Here is a 20,411-nt window from a genome sequence, read left to right as displayed (position 1 = left end):
TCTCGTCACCACCCACCATTATCTACCACTCATCAAACAGCAATACTTAGCTTGTGAGCTAGTGTAACTATAATCACAAAAGACTTAATATCTTAAATCTTAACTCCCAAGGTTCATTGTGCATTGGCGACGTGAGGAATGGGTGTGGAGTGGAATAATTCTTAGAGCATCAATACCTATTAGTGGTGGTGTATCATTTGATAGCACAATTGCTGACATACTTAAAATAAAAAAAGAACTAACATCGATTTTTATTATAATGTAAAGTTTTTTTTTTTTTGTAAAATTTGGAACGAAAGATTAATATTTAAGAGTTATCTTCAAACGTATATAATTTGCTTAAATTTTACACATCTGTTGTTTATTATCAACGTTCTCTTACTCGTGCTGAATAATATTTCCAAGGTGTGCACTATTTCGCTCGCTATGTACGCAATTTGAATTGTAATATTATCAAATATAAATATATAATGCAGCGTCCAAAATTGTTCCAAAACTTTACATTATAAAACCAGAAGGTCACAGTAAACAAAACTTACCTAAAGGTAGTAGGTTAAAATTTTGAAAAATACTTCTAGGTTTTCTTGTGCTTATAAAATTCATCTAGTGCTTAGCGGTGAAGGCAGAGAGTAGAGGCTAGCAGTGGAACATTTACAGGCATTTCATTGCGATACATTTACATATTGTTGACGTGTAAACATCTTAGGCTACGGTACACGGTAGCGACTAAGCGAAACTTAGAGCGTTAGACTTAGATTATAAAATTATAGTTCATTTTTTAAATAGGTGTACGGACGGACAAATGGGCCACTTGATGGTAAGTAATCGAAACCGCTCATAGACATTAGCGCTATAAGAAATTTTAACCATTCCGTACATCACTAACGCGCCACCGACTGAGATGTTACGTCTCTTGTGCTTGCAGTTACACTAGCTAACTCACCATTCAAACCAGAACACATATATACTAAGTATTACTGTTTCACGGTGGAATATCTAATGAGGCTTACACTTTTTAATAATATTTTTCTGGATACCGCCACAATTCAAATATGGCTACTAAAATGTGGTTAACAGTGATGATATCGCGACTACTTCTAATTTTTTAGACTAGTTTAGTATCAATATTTTATTGTTAACAGTGTTTGTTAAACAAACAAATAAAAAAATTGCTGCACTCGTATAAACATACGCTCCTATTATATAAATATGTAACTCACAACATTCAATAATAGAATCGGCCATTGTACGCCTCAAAATGTAAGTTAACATTTTGGTGTATAAATTCCGTGTCATAAAAATTCACAAGAATTAGTTCTAAGGCAAAATAATCCAAGTACTGTTCCAATTTTCTTGTTTCTATACGAAACGTGGCTATGTTATGTCTAATGAAGAAAGTTGATAAAAGTTCGTTTGGAGTCACGAAATCGTGAGTTACTATTTGTTTCAAAGAAAGAGAAACTAGAAGGTGCTAAACATTGTTTTTTATTGTACTTACAATGAAACATCGACCAGTACGTTATCTGTAATCAATATTACACTTGTCTGTTGATAAATAGAACTAATATTTTTATATGTAGAGCAACACGCCGATGACAGAGGTGTAAGCTTTATCTTATTTATGTATAGCGATGTTGTCATATTATTTGATTGGTTACAATTTAAATGTAAGTTGTTACAGATTTGAGAGCCGAGATGGCCCAGTGGTTAGGACGAGTGTATCTTAACTGATGATTGCGGGTTCAAACCCAGGCAAGCACCACTGAATTTTAATGTGGTTAATTTGTGTTTATAATTCATCTCGTGCTCGGCGGTGACGGAAAACATTGTGAGGAAACCTGCATGTGTCTAATCTGCCACATGTGTATTCCACCAGCCCGCATTGGAGCTGCGAGGTGGAATAAGCTCCAAACCTTCTCCTCAAAGGGAGAGGAGGCCCCAGCCCAGCAGTGGGAAATTTACAGGCTGTTGATGTGTTAGATATTTACTATTCGCCGATAGACATAATCGCACATCAATTTCCGTCAATATCTAAAAATTTTGCTTTGTTGAATGGAACAAAATAAATATAAATATAAAGATGAAATATATGTATAGTGCAGATATTTGGGAATTAATAAAAAATATAAAGTATTATTTTTACAAAGTAAACTATATTATAGTTTATTTTGGATAAAGATCACCCAGTCTCCGATGCTCCGCTAGAGTGCAAGTAACAAGATACTGTTTAGATAAAAGCGCCGTCTAATATCTTAACGGAACGAGCCAAGCCAAACAACGTTAAAAATCAAAAGCGTGCCGAATTTAACTATGGATTTAAGTATAATTCAATTTATTTGAAAATTCTTTTTATTTCTTTTTATTATTATTTATTTAAAAAAAGGAATAATATTAATTATGGAGAAAATATTGTTATTAAAATAAAATGCCGACACTCAAATAGATATATATAAACCTTAACAACTAAGGTATTATCAGCAATTATCCCAACGATGACACGACTACCCTCACAACTGCTTATAAAAAAGAGCAGGTAGACTGCCGGGCGCCTATCTCCACCGACTACGTTCTGAGCCGAGGTGCGATCTCATAGGAGACACCCTCAGGACGAACGTCACTCTCGAGCCCAAAAGGGTTCACTCTAAGGCAGAGTCGTAACACTCGCCCCAACGTTCGGTGACGCTGTAAAGGCACTGGCCTTTACAGCGTCACCGAACGTTGGGGCCAACAACAATACTCAACCATGATACAAAAAAAAAAATGCCGGGCGCCCACTTCGATCCGGGCCTCTCTTGCGTACACATCGGTCGTATTTCTTTATTACATTAACGTTAGGCTAATTTCTGCTTCTGGCTTCTAAAAGTATTAAATCATTTGTGCATGTAATTTCATTGGCTCGCTCAACTTAAGAACCGAAACAGAACAACAGTAAGTATTTCTGGTTGGCGGTAGAAGTGAGGCATTACGGTATGCGCAAGTGATCCCATGATGGCCCCCCGAAGCGACGTAGCGTTCCCAAGCGTTCTTGACTCCGACGAGTCTCAGATAACTCCTCTTCATGTGGGTAAGACCGTCTTTCGAGCGAAAAAAGGTTGGTGATATGTGGTGAGTGGGTGATCTACCATTATATATTGCTCTACAATTAAATTTCATTATTGAGGCGTAGATTTGAAGAACAATGTATCTATTATAGATATATGGAATAAAATATTGGATTTTAGGCTTATTATTATATTCAGATTCAGCCGGCTTTTACGAGACGCTGGCTGGCTCTATTGTATTCTACCGGAACCTCACGGCTTTTAACTTAAATAGAATTATTTAATTTAAAATGTATCCATTTGTACGTTAGTTTCAATCACCAAGAACAATAACGACAACGCCTACTGTATTGAAACGTGTGTGTGATAAAACGAAATCAATTGAAATTCACGAAATTTAGTCCCTTTAAGGATTTATTGGACTATTCGAAGGATAAAGGCTTACTGTATTGGAAATTGATAGCGCATATTAATTTCTCGATCCTTTTGTGAAACAAAACCTCTTTCATTTAAAACTCCAATTAAAAATGCAATAATATATTTCTCTCAATTATAACTATTACAAATAACTATCTATAACTATAAATATCATTAATGCTTAAGTATACATAGAGGCCCTAATTAATTGAAGAATTGAAAACCTTCAATCACTTAGCATCTTGGCGCTTGCAATTTGAGACAGAAAATGGAAACTCAATAAACTAAAGGATATCTTCTTCGAGTTATTCTCGGTAACCAGGAGTTTGAAAATTGATGTTTACATTCGTACTTGGAAGCTATACCTTGCATTTGGACGCCTTGATCAATAGCTCACTTCTAGTTATGTACGTTTATAAAAAATACGAATATATTTTCTATACAGATAAGGGTTTTCCAACCAAAATCAAAATATACTTTATTCAAGTAGGCTTTTAAAAGTACTTTTGAATCGTCATTTAAAAAACACAAAGCCACCATCGGTTCGGAATGCAGATTCTACCGAAAAGAACCGGCAAGAAAATCAGCAGTTACTATTTTTAAACATTTAAAAATACAAAGTCATGTTAGTTAAATACAATTACATATGTATATAATAATACATCCTGCCTGGAAGTCAACAAGTATTAGCTCCACTCTTTTTTATCATCTACATAATCTTTATAAGATTTTAAATTAACATGGTTATTTTTATTACTACAAGTATTTAATACAGGATATTTACCAATGTAAATATTCCTTATTAAATACTTGTAGTATATAATCTTGTACTGAATATACTTTATTTACCAATGTATTTTTAACAAATGATTTGAATTTATGAAACGGTAAAGTTAAAAAGCAATAAAAAGCGCGTCGAAATAAAATAATAATCTGTAAAAAAGTGGTAGTTTTAAACTGAAATGCTCTAAGAGTTCGTACAAATGAACACTATTCGAGTTCAATCGTTTCGAAAAACACAAATATAGTTTGAAATAAAAATTCAAAGCATTCATGGAGTTTTATTATTAAAAAAAAAAAATTTTGTTTAAAAATTTTAGTAGAATACATTTTAGGATGCGTTCATACCAAAATGATTTTTTGCAAAAATATTCCAAGATTCCAAGATGATAAATAAACAGCAATATACGAAAATAAATAAATTTAACAAACTTCTTTTAAACTGTACACATCATAAAGCTGTCAATTTTATAATGAAATCGAAAATATAAAACCACTTATAGCAGAAACATTATGTAAGAACTAACTCTAAAAAAACCGCAGAACACGACCGTAAAATATCAAAAGGTGATATTCGACATTCACTCATAATAATTATTATAACACTTAAAGTATTAGCGATACGCATCAAAATAGCGTATCATCGTCGGTTAGTACGTTCTTAAAATAGAACTGTTGTATGATTTTTCTAATTAATTTTATTATTACACTGTTTGTTTGTGAGACAGCTATTTTATAAGAAATATCCAACGTAGGATACGCAACGACATTATTAGGATTCGGGTTTTCCCTCATCCATAGTTTTTTTTTTCCTAAATCAAACTAACTTAAAGACAATAAACTACGTCACAATAGAACGCGAGGTTCAAATAAATTCTTGGTATACATTTTTGAAGATATAAATTCTGTTCTTGGATTATCATTTGTCTGTCATTGTGAGTAATATATGTTCTGTTGTAAACTATTAGATTCGCCCACGGAATGTCCGCGCGAACTCCTTTCACGATAGCATTAAACTTAATAACATTAACATTAAATTCTTCGATAAACTATTCACAAGTTAACGTAAAATAATTTGTAAATAATTTCAAAGTAAAATAAAATATGTGTTGTTATGATTTAATTTTTTTTTGGGCTTTATAAATTTATGCATACGTCAATAAAATTTAAGACATCAGAGGATGAAGATGTATAAAAGGCGCGCGATCGCCTGTCACAGAGGCTTGGGTTTACTACTCGTATTTGGCGCGAAGTTTGAATCCTTCGGATGTTCTATTTCTGAGTCATAGAAAAATTAACATTTAAATCTGTTTTTACGATTAATTATTTAATTTCAAGTAAATATTATTGATAATTGATAGTGATTATTATTGATTTCCTTTCTTTTTTGTGATGTGATTTTCACTTCTGGTTGGCGTATTTTTGAAACTTTTAGATTTTTTGAACATACCGAGTATTACATCTCATAGTTCTTTCAGTTTTCATGTTTTAAATTTAATTAATAAAATGTCCTATGTAAACAAATGATTAATTTTCACTATAAATGAAGATGCTAAAGGGATATAACCTTACAATATAATGGAAGAAAGATTTATTTAGGAACATACTCCCTTTTTCCAAGATGTTCTAAGTTGTGTTATGTTCAAATCATGTAGAGCGAAACGGATCATCGTAGGAATCTTTGGACAGGCCTTTGTCCAGAAGAGGGCGTCTACCGGTTGATATGATGTTCATGATATATAGGCGAAAAAAATAATAAGAGCAACTAAAATACGTTTCGCTTTACTTTAGATACTTTTATGTTGAAATTCTTGAAACCAGTCCTTTTTTTATATTAGGCGCTTCCATAAATCAACACTTGCTTTAAAAACGCCTCAATATAAATATTATTGATGGTGCAATTTTTATTTTTATAAAAAAGTATTTTTAAAGTACCCTTTTTTAAAAAACAAATTGCATGTTATGTGTATGACTTCGTACGAGGATCACGAAGTTCCGATATGTTACCTCTACAATAAAATATTCTCCCAATCAAAAACAACTGACAAATACTCAGAATTGTCCTTTTGTTTCTTCCACTTAAGTCGTCAGTTATGTTTACATATCCGAAGAGAAAATTTAATAAAAATATACTTTTAACTTCCGTAAATTATAGATTATTAAAAATTAATTCCTAGATTCTTCATGTTGACGAAATTTCTAAAATAAAATGAAAGTTTTAAGCGGCGCTATTTTAATACTTTCTAAATGATCAATGTCATCGAATAAAGTCCCTCCCTCGCAATACGTATTTAATTTCCCTAAGATAAACCATAGTTTCTACAATATTTACTGTAATACACGGTCGTGTGAAAGCATTTAAACCATTCGCTGTTATGCCTTCGCTAATTTCTCTACATTGCGTCTCTTTCTATTAACATATGTTGAAATAGGATCAAAGATAGTCAGTCATTGGAACGAGCTGTGTGGGATTTGAAGCCCCATCATTATAGTTCAATGACCCTAGTTACGAGTACAGACACGAGGACATCGATTTGAAGATAATTACAGTGTAATTAATAAAATAAAATAACTTATCATTAATTATATATTTATTTGTGATATATATGTGTATTTTGTTTAATATATTTTGCGTTTGTGTGCGTGTCGCTTAACTAAGTTAAAACTTCACAGTTGTTGGCACTTGGCTGAACGATTTCTGGCACACCATCAATATATCACGTCTCGGGAAATTGTTTACAGAAAATTTTAATGCAATGCATTCCTGTGATTAGCTAGCATGCTGGGTAAGTTTAGACTGTGTTTTTTTGTAAAACGGGAAGATTAGTATTCGTTATACAATATTAAATTAATTTGTATTTATAATAATTAATCAATCTCGCACTCGAGTTATACAAACATCGTGAGAAAATGTACACGTGACTGATGAAAACATATTATATGTGTATCTCTAACCAATCCTCAAAAGAGAGGGAAGGCCTTATCCCTTTTAATATAAAACTAATGAGTACGGTTTGCCGTTTATTCTCAATATAATTATATCATTAATCCGAACCAGTTTATGATTAAATATTCTTGTATAATATAATATATTAGACTTATTTTTTTTATTTGATTATTCTGCTTAGATAAAGGCTTCTAGTATTGTTCCCAAAGATTTCGGCCACTGCACGCACGGCTAGTACACAAGAATGTGGGCAACAACCGGTACCGACTTTATTTCCTTACTCTCGTAATTTATTTATTTAAAAACCCTGTTAACTAAATTGTTATAGTTGGTATACAAGGCGGACTTAAGACCAGAACCAGACTAGACTACTATTAACAACAATACGATGAGACGGGATATACGTCACGACCGGAAAGAGTTCAGACAGTATCACGCGTGCTAAGTAACAAGACAACATTTGCTTATAAAGCAACACAGAGTAGCTTTACATTCTGCTAGTATAAACAATTCCTTCCAGACAAGTCAATATAAATAATTCTCACTTTTTTTTTATTATGAGTTATGACACTTGGATTTCATAACTTAATTCCTTCTAACTATTTCACAATTCTAAATCCGCATCGGCGTCTGTCGTTTGCAAGAAGACATTACGTCAATACGTCCTATATCTATAAACGGATGTTAAAACATTGGCTTTGCTAAGCGATTCAATTCAAGCGAAATTGACTTTTAAAGTTCTATTAATAATGTTTAAAGTTGTCTAAATATTTATTAAATGCGTGATTATAGAATTCACTGTTTGTTGCCGGTATAGCTTTATAGACAATAAGGTTCAATTTTCTGTGCGTTGCGATTTGGGAAAGTAATGAGTGTTTCGTGAGAAATGTTGTAAAGAAGCTTAAGAATATTTACCGAGTGGATACTAGGTTTAAAGAGAATTATTACTTGTACGAGCGATTGCAACTTAATTAGCATGCGTACTGAGTATATGGACATATTGTGAGATTAGTTTAGCACAAAACACAGTGCACTGACTTTTTTTTAAACGATATTCGCTAGAGAGTGTTTTTAGCACAGATAAAGCATAATTTTAATAAATATTTATTTTACTTATTTACATTTTTATTGCTTTAAAACTAGTAAGTATTCGATTCGATTTTTGAAATAAATTCGAATTATATTCTTTATTTCTTTGGAGGTGTCTATGTGTGTGTGAGTATTTACGTTTGTAACGATTTATGTGATTGTTTCTTTGAATCGTTTATATTAAAAAATAATCTAAAATATTAAGTACTAAATAAAATAATTTATAACCATTTTAGTCTTCGCTATCATTTCACTACATGTTTATTATAAATATGCTTTTTAATTTACATGCATAGAAATACTATAAAAATGTATTTTTAATATATATATTTATATATATTATAAAAATCAGCGTACGAGTAAATGTCAGTAGTTTTAGAAAATATAGTCTAGAAAGAGGAATAACTTCCACGAAATTTTAACATTAATTGTATGTTTAAATTCAACATCTGTCTCAAAAGCAGCGAAAATCAAATAACGGTTTTTTAAATTTAAATTCTTGTCATTTCAAATTATTTACTGAAAATTGAAATAATCCAGTATTTATAGTTAAAAGTTTACGTTCTTGGAATCAATCTTTGTATATAGTTTATGATTTTAATTAAAAAAATATAAACTAATCTATTAATTAAAACATTTCTATTCCCGCTTCCAGTGATTCAATATATCTTCATCGTGGACTGTCCATACCGAACTCATGTATAACCGATAGCTGGGGTTTTCCAACGGCAGGTATCTTGTCTGCCATAGAGCTAACATGTTACCTAAGGGTAAAGTTATAACTTACCGAACAACGTACATGTTTTGAGTATACAAAGACATTTTTAAATAGATAAATCTTTGTTTTGTAATGTAGAGCCGTACTGTTTTAAAATGCGATGCTGTTCCCCCTAAACAGTCAGCTTCATTCGACTGTAATATTTTTTTATCAGTTTGCCGTTATTCACTTCTAAAGACTTTTCTTACAATCAAAATATACTTTATTCAAGTAGGCTTTTACAAGCACTTTTGAATCGTCATTTAACAAACTATATTAAGTGCAGCTACCACCGGTTCGAAATGTAGATTCTACCGAGAAGAAACGGTAAGAAACTCAGTAGTTACTCTTTTTCAAGATTTTAAAGTACAAAGTCATGTTAGTTAAATACAATTATATATGTACGTAATATATCCTGCCCGGAAGTCAACAAGTATTAACTCCACGCAATTTTTTATCATCTGTATAATCTTGCATTGAATAATATGCCTTCTTTATCAATGTATTTTTTACAAATGATTTAAATTAATGAAATGACAAAGTTCAAAATGACTGCGGAATTTTATTATAGAGACGGATATATATTACACCATCTTTACTAATATTATAAATGCCAAAGATACTCTGTCTGACTGTCTGTTATTCTTACACGGCTAAATAACAAAACCGAATTTAAAGAAATTTGTTATGAAGCAATCTTGTTCCCCAAGGGTATCTAAAGGCTACATTTTATGCCTAAAACCTACGAGATAAAATATGTGAAGCCGCGCTCTAAAACTATTATTTTATAATATTAAATGAGCAACATTCTTGTATATATGAATTTTACATTTACATTAGCAGCCTGTAAATTTCCCACTGCTGGGCTAAGGTCTCCTCTCCCTTTGAGGAGAAGGTTTGGAGCATATTCTACCACGCTGATCCAATGCGGGTTGGTGGAAAACACATGTGGCAGAATTTCGTTGAAATTAGATGCAGGTTTCCTCACGATGTTTTCCTCCACCGCCGAGCACGAGATGAATTATAAACACAAATTAAGCACATGAAAATTCGGTGGTGCCTAACTGGGTTTGAACCCGAATTCATCGGTTAAGATGCACGCGTTCTAACCACTGGGCCATCTCGGCTCATATATATGAATTAAATTCGTATAACTCGGAAACGGTTCAAAAAGTTTGTTTCAAATTTTGTATGAAAATAAGGTTTTGCTATTTAAGTAATTCTCACAAAAAATATACATTGTAAGTAGAACCAAGCTTAGCTCGATCGTTGGGTACTATTAATTACGCAGCGGTTTTAACCCCTTCACACGTCACTGCCCGCAAAACCGTAGGTCATAGTGTATACGGCAAAGTGAAAAATATATTATTGTTATCCAAGTTTCAGATAAAAAGATGATGAATAGATTCACAATATTATTTCATTTCCGCGAAAGTTGAATTAGAGCGAAACCGAGGAATTCACGAACATTTCGAATTTCCTGTTTCCATTAACCTTACGAAGATAGAAACAACCATAGCAATGTAGTTTGGAAGGATTTCGAGTACACATGTAGAAGTGAGTTTAGAAAGACGAAAATTTTTAGTTAGGATACGTTCTTTAAAAAATAAAAAGAATAATTGTTAACCTTGTGGGGGCGATAGCCCAGTGGGAAGTACACGTGACTCCTGCCTGAAGATTACGGGGTCAAGCCAAGGCGTGTAGGATATAATTCAGCAATAAATTCATTCACCTTGTGAACTAGCCTACACTGTATTTGCTAATTTAAAGGCAGAACACACAGGAAAAAGCAATAGCAAGTAAATAAAATGAACAATAGAGTAAGCAAGTACAATTGTAATCTTGAACTTTCGTCGAGATGCTGCCTGGAAATAAAATCATGTAGGCGAATCGAAAATAAACTCAATTCAAAGAATAGAAAGATTCACCGCTAGTACGGACAATTTTAAGAATAGCATATCTATAGTGGTATTATAAAAAGGTAACATTTGTTTGGATGTAGGAGGTTGATCTACGGATTCAAATGCAAAAAAAAACACTGTTAGAAAACTTAGTTATTTCTGAGTGCTATTAATGTTATATTTGTCATTGACTGCCTCTTTGATCTAGTGATAAGTCCAGAGATCCCGAGGTTGTAGCTTCAAACGATTAAAAAAAATTGGGTGTTTCTGGGAAAAAAAATCTCAGTAACAGCCCGAAGTCTGGAAGTTAGAAGTATGTACACCTTCCTAAATCTATATTTTACTATTGCGGAATTTTTATGAACTTTTAAAGGTGGCAGAAGTCAAACATTATGTTTGCGAATGCAACGGTAGCTCCCAAAAGGAATAATTTAGCCCCCTTTTTTGCAATATTTTTCATTGATACTCCGCCTTTTATTTGTCGTAGAGATGATGATATACATACATCCTTTGTCGATAAATGGGCTATCTAACATTGAAAGAATTTATCAAATCTGTACAGTTTTTGAGATTAGCGCATTCGACCAAACAAACAAACTCCGTTTCTTAACATTAGTATAGATTTTGGTTGATCTGATGGTCTACAATCATAACCTCATTAACATATTCAAGTTGAATATTTCATTACAGACAGTTATTCATTTATTTTCACATCAAACGAGCTTAATATAGTGAAAGTACTGTTAAAAATATGTAGTCATATTTTAAAAGTAGTGATTGGCACCTGGTTATTTTAATGTTAAATTAACGTACCTTAATAGGCAGATACGAGACGAGGTCTGGCCGCGATGTCTGTAATATGTATGTACCTATGTAAAAGTATAAATTTATGTAAATGTAAACATACGTACGTAGTATATAATTTTAAGAGCAATCTCTTCTCGACTAAATGTTAATGTTTAATATAAATGGTATATGCTTTTTTTAAATGTGTTTATGGTATGAAAAGAAACCTATGCAAAACCTGTGCGAAATAAAAAAAATCTATATATAAATAAAGGCGAAATATCATCACTTACTGATTAATCACGAAATCTCAAAAACCAGAACACCTACAAACTTGAAATTTGGCAGGTAGGTTCCTCATAGGGTGTAGATCTGTAGACATCCGCTAAGAACCGCATCCGGATTTTACCCCAAGTCCCCTTGGGGTAGAAATTAAAACGGGGGATAGAAGTTTGTGTTTTATAAATTTCGCGCCAGTAAAACCGCAAGTTCAGCTAGTTTTAATAGACAACTAGAATTCTTCCGAGTATGAAGAGGTAAGGTTAAGGGGTTAAGATGCACGTATTAGATAAATTTTTTTTCAAAGTAATCCATCGGCTATTCCAGACTATAATCTATCTGAATGCTAAGTTTCATCTAAATCCATTCAGCCGTTCTGGTGCGATTGAGTAACAAAACAAACTTTCGTATTTACAATATAAATAAGAACAATATACTATTATAATTCCAAAACTTACATTATGTGTATATTACCAAGAAACTAATTATAAGAAAACGAACTAAGGTCATTTTAGTTATGTCCCGATACAAGAGACATAGCATCCTGAATTTGGTGGCAATCTTGGAATAGTAAATAGTTCTTACGTGGAGTAAACATATATAGGTGGTGACCACTTACCATCAGGTGCCCAATATAAAAAAAAAATACGCATTTCACTTAACGCATTTAAGCTCGTTCTTCCGTTTACTCTGAACACTGAATTAAAAAGGAGTTTTCCGTAATCATACGGTTGAGAGATTTACAAGCTTGATTGATGGATGCTCTCAACGATAACTTCCTCAGTCTCGTACAACTCAAACAGATTAAGATAGGGTTTGTTTTATACAACTCTGTGTCGTCCACGTAGCTGGATAGCTTAAGTTTTACTTTCAATAAAATGTGTGTACCTGACCTATATTTATTTATTTTATTTATTTATTCATAGGTACACAAACAGAATACAATCAGAACATACATTAAAATTACGGAATTACACAATTTTGAGCTAGATTACATTCCTAAGCATCTTTACACGGCATGCTCGTAACAATTATATATCAATGCAGTTTGGTGCTATTTTATATAATAATTAAAAATTAATAAATCACAGTAAATATATAAATTAAAATAAATTGAAATTACGTAACATTAATAATTAAAATATCTAAATAACATTGAATATTTATTACTATTAAACTAATTAAACTAATAACAATACATCCACTTGAATTATGAGACTAGGATAATAAATTAAATCAAATAATCATAAAATAATACAATTATCGAAAAAAGAGAAAGAATTAAAATAGGATATAAATTCAGAAATATCTGTCAATAAGTTATCAAGTATTTACAGTCGATCATTGAATCGTAGATATAATATTCCTTAAAATATTTTTAAACTTTGGGAAATTGGAATGGAATATGTCTACTACGTCACTGTGTTTTAAAAGTAAATCGTTGTAAGTACGACAAAATGTAACAATTCGATTATAATATGATTATTAATGTGAACACTCTGTACGAAACTATTCAAGTGTGCACGAAGAGATCTAAATTTTATATTAAAATTAATATATGATGACATATTATATTATATTTCTATTACCTATTTGAATAGGCTAGGCAATGAGCAAATTACTTGGATGATTGTATAATTTATATAAATGTCATTGTATATGTTACATGTTCAAGCATGTATGTAGATGTTATTGGACAAAGTTCTTCAACATTTGTATTCCTAATTGAAGTCGTGTAGAGCTACAAATCTTGTACATTAGGTCTTTTACAGGATGCTTTTACTTTTAATTTTTTTTCACTGAATAAGAAATTGGAATCAACTCTTTGAATTTTTGTAATACAAAACGAAGCCGCACCTGTATTTTCACCGACATTATTCGACCGTCTCAATTTACCCATTTAACATACCCACGTGTTAAATTTTTTTCCCGTCGTTGGTACAAAACAATCAAATTCTACTGGGTCAGGTATTTGGCGGTTTACTGCACTTTTAAAAGGAATGTTTAAAGGTATTACTTTGTTCTAAAAACGTTCGGAAACATTGAACAATTTACAATTTTGTTAAGCTACGGCGTTTGAAGTATGTATTAATTTAACATATTCTAATATTTAAAAAAAAGATCTCGCGTATATGTTCCAATCGAAGAAGTAAAGACCAATCATTGAAATTTGTCGAGATCTTATAGAATTTAAATAATCCATGGTAATAAAAAATGAATATTCAACGTCCGCAAAGTTGATATCGAAAATAACTTTTGGGTGAAACTAAGAGTATCAGGGGTAATAATATCGTATTATAATTTATGACCCAACCTTGTACATGAGAAGTTTCGCATTGCGTGTTTGATTTAACTAAGTTAGTTACGTATTGCGTAATACTTAAATACGACAATTTTCTTATGAAAATTCATTGTAATACTGTTTTTATTGGTTTTCTATTTTTTCTTATCTAAATCGAACGGCAATTTGTGAACATATTTTTGCGTTAGATAGGCCATTTATCGAGAAGGGTATAAGGTCAATCACGGTACAATTCACAGGGGCGGAGCAGTCACGTTTAACACGGGTGAAATCGCGAAGAGGAAATATATACGAATTATTTAGGTACTAAATACTAGGTATTTTAATATAAGTTTATTTCCTTTACAATTATCAGAATAGGGCCGAGATGGCCCAGTGGCTAGAACGCGTGCATCTTAACCGATGATTTCGGGTTCAAACCCAGGCAGGCGCCACTGAAATTTCATGTGCTTAATTTGTGTTTATAATTCATCTCGTGCTCGGCGGTGAAGGAAAACATCGTGAGGAAACCTGCATGTGCCTAATTTCAACGAAATTCTGCCACATGTGTATTCCGCCAACCCGCATTGGAGCAGCGTGGTGGAATATGCTCCAAACCTTCTCCTCAAAGGGAGAGGAGGCCTTTATCCCAGCAGTGGGACATTTACGGGCTGCTAACGCTATCAGAATAGTATTTGTATAGTTATATATAGTTACTAATAGCAACTTTCTATGTAAAAATGTTAATGAATGTTTTCGATTGGCACATGGGCCGCTTTATGGTAAGTGGTCACCGCCGACAATAGTCATTGGTACTGTAATAAATTTTAACCATTTCTCATGTTGCTAATACGGCACCGATATTGGAAGCGACGTTGTTATCTCCATTGTTTCTGTAGTTACACGTACTCATTCTTCAAACCTGACCACAGTAATACTAACTATTGCTAACGATAGAATATTTGATAAGTGAGTGGTACCACCAACTAGTACCTACTGAAGCTGCTAGTAATTATTGCCTTTTATCCTCATTGATACTGTTAGGGTTCCTTACCCAAAGGGTAAAAACGGGACCCTATTACTAAGACTTCGCTGTCCGTCCGTCAGTCGTAATTGTATATTTACTTTAATAATTAATAAATGTTTATTCGTCGTCACAAAAGTGTTTTTTGTCCGATGTTAAAATTAGCAACAGATAAGCGCTTGAAATATTCACAAAATATTTAGTTTTATTTAACAATTAAATATTTTACACAAAATTTACTTATATTTAGTGTGTCGTGTTGTGTACTTTTTTAGGGTTCCGTTCCCAATATGAAATTTATGTACCTGCTATTGTTTACCTCGTCAATGTTACGGAACCCTTCGTGCGCGAGTCCGACTCGCACTTGACCGGTTATTTTTTTTTAATTAAAGTTCTCGTGTTGATAACTGTTTTATTTAGACTTACTACAAATAAATATTACAATTTATCATTAGAGCGCACTACTCAAATGTTTGATTTCTCTAAAATAGTAAATCTCCAAAAAATATATGGTAATCATCGTTTATATTTTTTTACATTAATTCCGAATAATTTCGTAGACAACTAAATCTTAAGTAAAAATCACTGAAAATTCAATTGGATATTACTTACTTTTTATCTCTTTTATGAAAAAAATATTTAAGATACGATCGTTCCACGTGATTTTCTAACTAGCTTCGAAATAAAAAAGGAATTCAATTTCTTTGACCCTTTTCTAACAAATGGATACAAGGATAACGTTACAGCCATGAAACGTATTGGGACTTTAGGAAAACCGTAATATTATTGAATAACGGTGGGATTATATTCAAGATTTCGTCGACAGTTTTATTAGATGTGACTTGTTTATCTCCCCTTTAGGTCACTATAAAAAAATATATTGAATATTAAAAACTTAAAACTTTATTAATTGTTAAGCGATATTATGTGTATATAATCTGTCTATATATGTACAGACAATATTTATGAGTTAACTGGCTATCTTTTCTATCGAAATCTTTTATTTATCTGTAAGGAATCAAACTATAAATATTTAGATTCAAAGTAGATTGTCTAATAATCGATAGGTCTCTACAATAAAATTTTCTATCGTTTTGGTTTTCTTATTTATTACGTGCCGACACTTTATTGTATGGTCTTGATGATCCAGTGGTGAGAACGCATGCATTTTAGCATATTATTGCTGGATCAAACCCAGGCAAGCACCAACGAAGTTTCATGTGCTTAATTTGTGTTTATATTCGATCTCGTGCTCGACTACATGCGTTGGATACACGATTGGAGTAACGTGCTCCGAACCTTTTCCTTACAGGGAGGGGAGGCTTTAGCCCAGCAGTGGGAAATTAACAGGCTTTCACATAAAACTTAATTGGACTAAAAAATACTTTACAGCTATATATCATTTTCTTAATTATTTTAAAAGCGAATGGAAAGAAGGAATAATTTCAAACATTTAGTATATACTAAATGGTTGAAATTATTTGTAAATAATATTAAACTTATAACAGCTACAATAGCATCTGACGTGTATATTAAAATACCGCTGACATATTTTTAAAATTTGACTTTGAAAACATTATGAGATTCTAAAAATTTAATATTAAAAGCAATCCTGATAAGATTAGTAGACTTATTAAAAATAAACAAATATATATGCATTAATATGAATAGAATTATAAATTACTGTATTTTTATGAAAATATGCTTTAAAATTTTCATTTAGTATAACGTTTAACTTGCTTAATGATTGCTTGATATCATAAACATTTGTTTAGCACTAGCTGTGGCCGCGACTTCGCACTCGAATTTAACAAAAAAGTCATTGTTCAGTTAGCAGTTTTTACTACAACTTATTAAGTCTGTATTAGGCAGCTTTTGTGATATTATGTCGTTGGTAGGAGAAATCCGACGTGACGGCGGTGGGAGGGCGGCGCGCGGTACTGGACAGCATTTGGACATTGCAGTGCGACTTTATTATTATTTTATATATAATTCTAAAACAAAAGTTTAGCCGAAGTTACTCCTTATAACATCAGATATCTGCCAGCGAAAGATCCGTCAAAATTGGTCCAGCAGTTCCAGAGATTAGCCGGAACAAAGAGAGAGACACAGACAATTTGTAAAAAAAAATATTTTGGTATATGTACCGTGTACACATACATACATATGCATTTAGCAAAAAGCGGTTATTTTAATATTCCAAACAGACATTCCAATTTTATTATATGTATAGATATACAAATGTTCTACCTACTGTCCAATATTGGTGACGCGTTGACGTTTTAAAGAATGTTTAGTAAATTTTTTACAGAACCAGTGTCTATGGGCTTTGGCGATCAGTTACCAATTGGTGGCCTCTTTATAAGAACGCCTTTTATAAATAAATAAAAACACAACTAATTTATCATATTATTATATATGCCAATATTATGTGACGTAAATGGATATTTTTAAAGGTTTTGGAGTTAAACGGTTAAGACGCGCATGAATAACTTCAATACCGGAAGATGTAAATGAGTTGCCGGTCTATAGGAAATTGTTTCATTTAATTTAATATTGAACTTTTAGTTTTGAAATACTTTTCCGTATTCCTCGCTTAATAACGATAACAAAACCCGCTTTATAATATCTACTTTAGGTATTCGAAGAGCGGAAATTACGGAATGCCGTCTATTTAATTGGAATCTCGTTTGCCTCTTTCTAGTTGCTGACCAAGTTTCAGTAAGTAGGTTTTATATGTTTCGTGATGCATTACATGCAGGGCATTTTTTATTAATTAATTAATAAGTTCCCAATTAACAAATGAACGACGGTTTAGTCGAGTCGTATTCGGTTTTGGTTTTAATCGACCTATTTAATATTAATTGAATTCGGCTGTACAAGGTATCCATTTTGGTTCACTTTTATTTTCATATGTAAATAATAATAGATGTTTAATGTTTAATTGGTCATAATCGAATATGAATTTTCATTTGGTAATTTGAGTTATAAAAATCTCATGCTCGGCGACAAAACTTACTGAGGGTATATGACAATCTTTCTTCCTATTGTCTTTGTTGGGGGAAGGGTTTCCGATGGCTGTTCAGGCCCTCATGTTGAAGGTATTGATGGATACGTGTTAAACGAAACAAATGTTTCCATTACGGAACTCCGCAGATGTAAAACAGCAAAATGGATGCTTAAGACGTCCGCGGCGTTCTATGCTCTGGAGTTTTATTTTTATTTTTAGGGTTTCGTAACTCTAAGGAATAAAGGTACTCTTTTAAGATTGTCTTGTCTGTTTGTTTGTCTGTCGGTCTGTCCGTCAAGACTCTTTGTTTCAGGAAAAGGTATAAGGTTGAAATTAATAGCAAAAGCCCGTACCTACGTTCGCTCAGAGTTGTGGAAAATCGAAGGTTTTACATAATCAAAAGTTGTGAACGTTTATGTCGGTTTTTGCAATTATTCACAAAGGGAATCAAAAACAAAATAAACTACTTTCCATTGACCTAGAATCATGAAATTTGGCAAGAAACACCGTATTGCAGCAGAGTATAGGAAAAAACCGATAAATCTTTCTGTATTGTTTGGTGATACGGAACCGTCATTGCCCGAGTCCGATTCGCACTTGCTCGGCTTTTTTATTTTTGTTCCGAGCCTAGATAATTGTGTCTCGTATTACTACGATTACTACATACTTGTCTGAGTTTAAGCCGGCAATCTTGGCTCGGCAACTAAATTTGGACCCATTTCAGGACTTTCGTATAATCGAGCAGTATAATGGGTATGTAAACCTGAACAAAATTAAAGACATGAAAAGTTTGAATAGGTAGCAATGTTAATTAATAAAAACATGGTGAAGTTTTTTGCGGGAACCTGAACCTTCATTTACCTTCATATCCCAAATAAATAAAAAAAAAAAAACAACAACAACTCGAAGCGAGCTTATATTATCCTGATTGCCACAAAAAACCATTATTTAAAATCGATGTCCGATTTTATTTGAACAAAATATAAAGTAACCGAAAATTTAAAACCACTATCCCTTAAAAACGTATTTCAGTATACATGCGAATTTAGAGTTTATTCCATACAGTTACGGTCCAATTTCGATCATTCACCACTGATCAAACCTTGAAATCTTTGTATAAACAAAACGAGTAAGTCCAATCCCTTCCATACGGATCTGACCTTCATCACATACGGAAGAGATCACCGATAAAACTTTCTGGTTAAAGAAACAAAAATCAATTTAATTACTAAGTATTTACATTTCTATAAATACTTTACTGGGAGCACTTTTATATATATATATTGTATCTCATTATTGTATTGTTTAATTTATTATGTATTAGATACATCAAAGATTTTTATAATGCAGACACTCTAGTCGTTCATTAAAACACATTACTTTGTTAATTCTCTAATATAATTTATAGATAACTTAAATACTGGACTATCAAGATCAATTCATGTCCTTACTCATTACAATATATTTAATAGATAAGTCATCATTAGAAGTTAGTGATATATTCACACGCAATTTTAAACTATAATACATTAATCTAAAGACTAAAATCACTTGTATATAAATATTGTATTTTAGCCGATATGAATAAGCGGTAACCATTTCACCTACCGTAGTGTATCGAGATAATCGAAACAGACAATCGCTTTTGTAAATCGATATGAATCACCTATCACTAATAACAATCTCGTTACTTTCACTGCGATTCTTTATCGATTTAGTGTTATTAAATCGTTAGAACCGCGTACAATACGCGCGGGTTCGCGTCACACTGCGCAAGAGCCTGCCCCCACTCAGCCTCCACTTGTTTTGACGATCGCCTTTGCTTATTACAATGGAATAAGGCTCAACAGCGTGATTCATTGGTGCATGGTTTTCGAAAACGAATCTCTTTAAGCTATTAATTCTAGCGTTAATTCGTTGCCGTTTATTTATTGGTTTGTTTCTGTACTTTTGTTACTATGTTGTTGAGTCGATTCCAATGGCAGGAAGAGTTAAAATAAATAAACAATTTTGACCTTGAATTGACCCGACATCGTTTGTCAAGATCTTAAATGTGTAGTATTAATTTTAGGTTTGTGAAAAAATTGCCTTTTGAATGT

The 20,411-nt window shown here is 32.3% G+C and overlaps 1 protein-coding gene across 2 annotated transcripts in view; it reads right to left on the bottom strand.

Annotated features, from left to right (window-relative positions):
• Positions 1 to 20,069, bottom strand: part of LOC125065373 (tyrosine kinase receptor Cad96Ca) — a 75,974-nt gene extending 55,905 nt beyond the window's left edge. For both annotated transcript variants that reach the window (XM_047672937.1, XM_047672936.1), the window contains exon 1: positions 19,921 to 20,069. The gene's annotated coding sequence lies outside the window, so the exon portion shown is untranslated. The remainder of the gene's footprint in view (positions 1 to 19,920) is intronic.
• Between the last annotated feature and the right edge of the window lie 342 nt (positions 20,070 to 20,411).

The sequence above is a fragment of the Vanessa atalanta genome, chromosome 7, assembly GCF_905147765.1.
Source record: "Vanessa atalanta chromosome 7, ilVanAtal1.2, whole genome shotgun sequence".
Taxonomy (NCBI): Eukaryota; Metazoa; Arthropoda; class Insecta; order Lepidoptera; family Nymphalidae; genus Vanessa; species Vanessa atalanta.
Note: the sequence above shows the minus strand (reverse complement) of the source record. Positions and strands in the feature narration are given on the sequence as shown.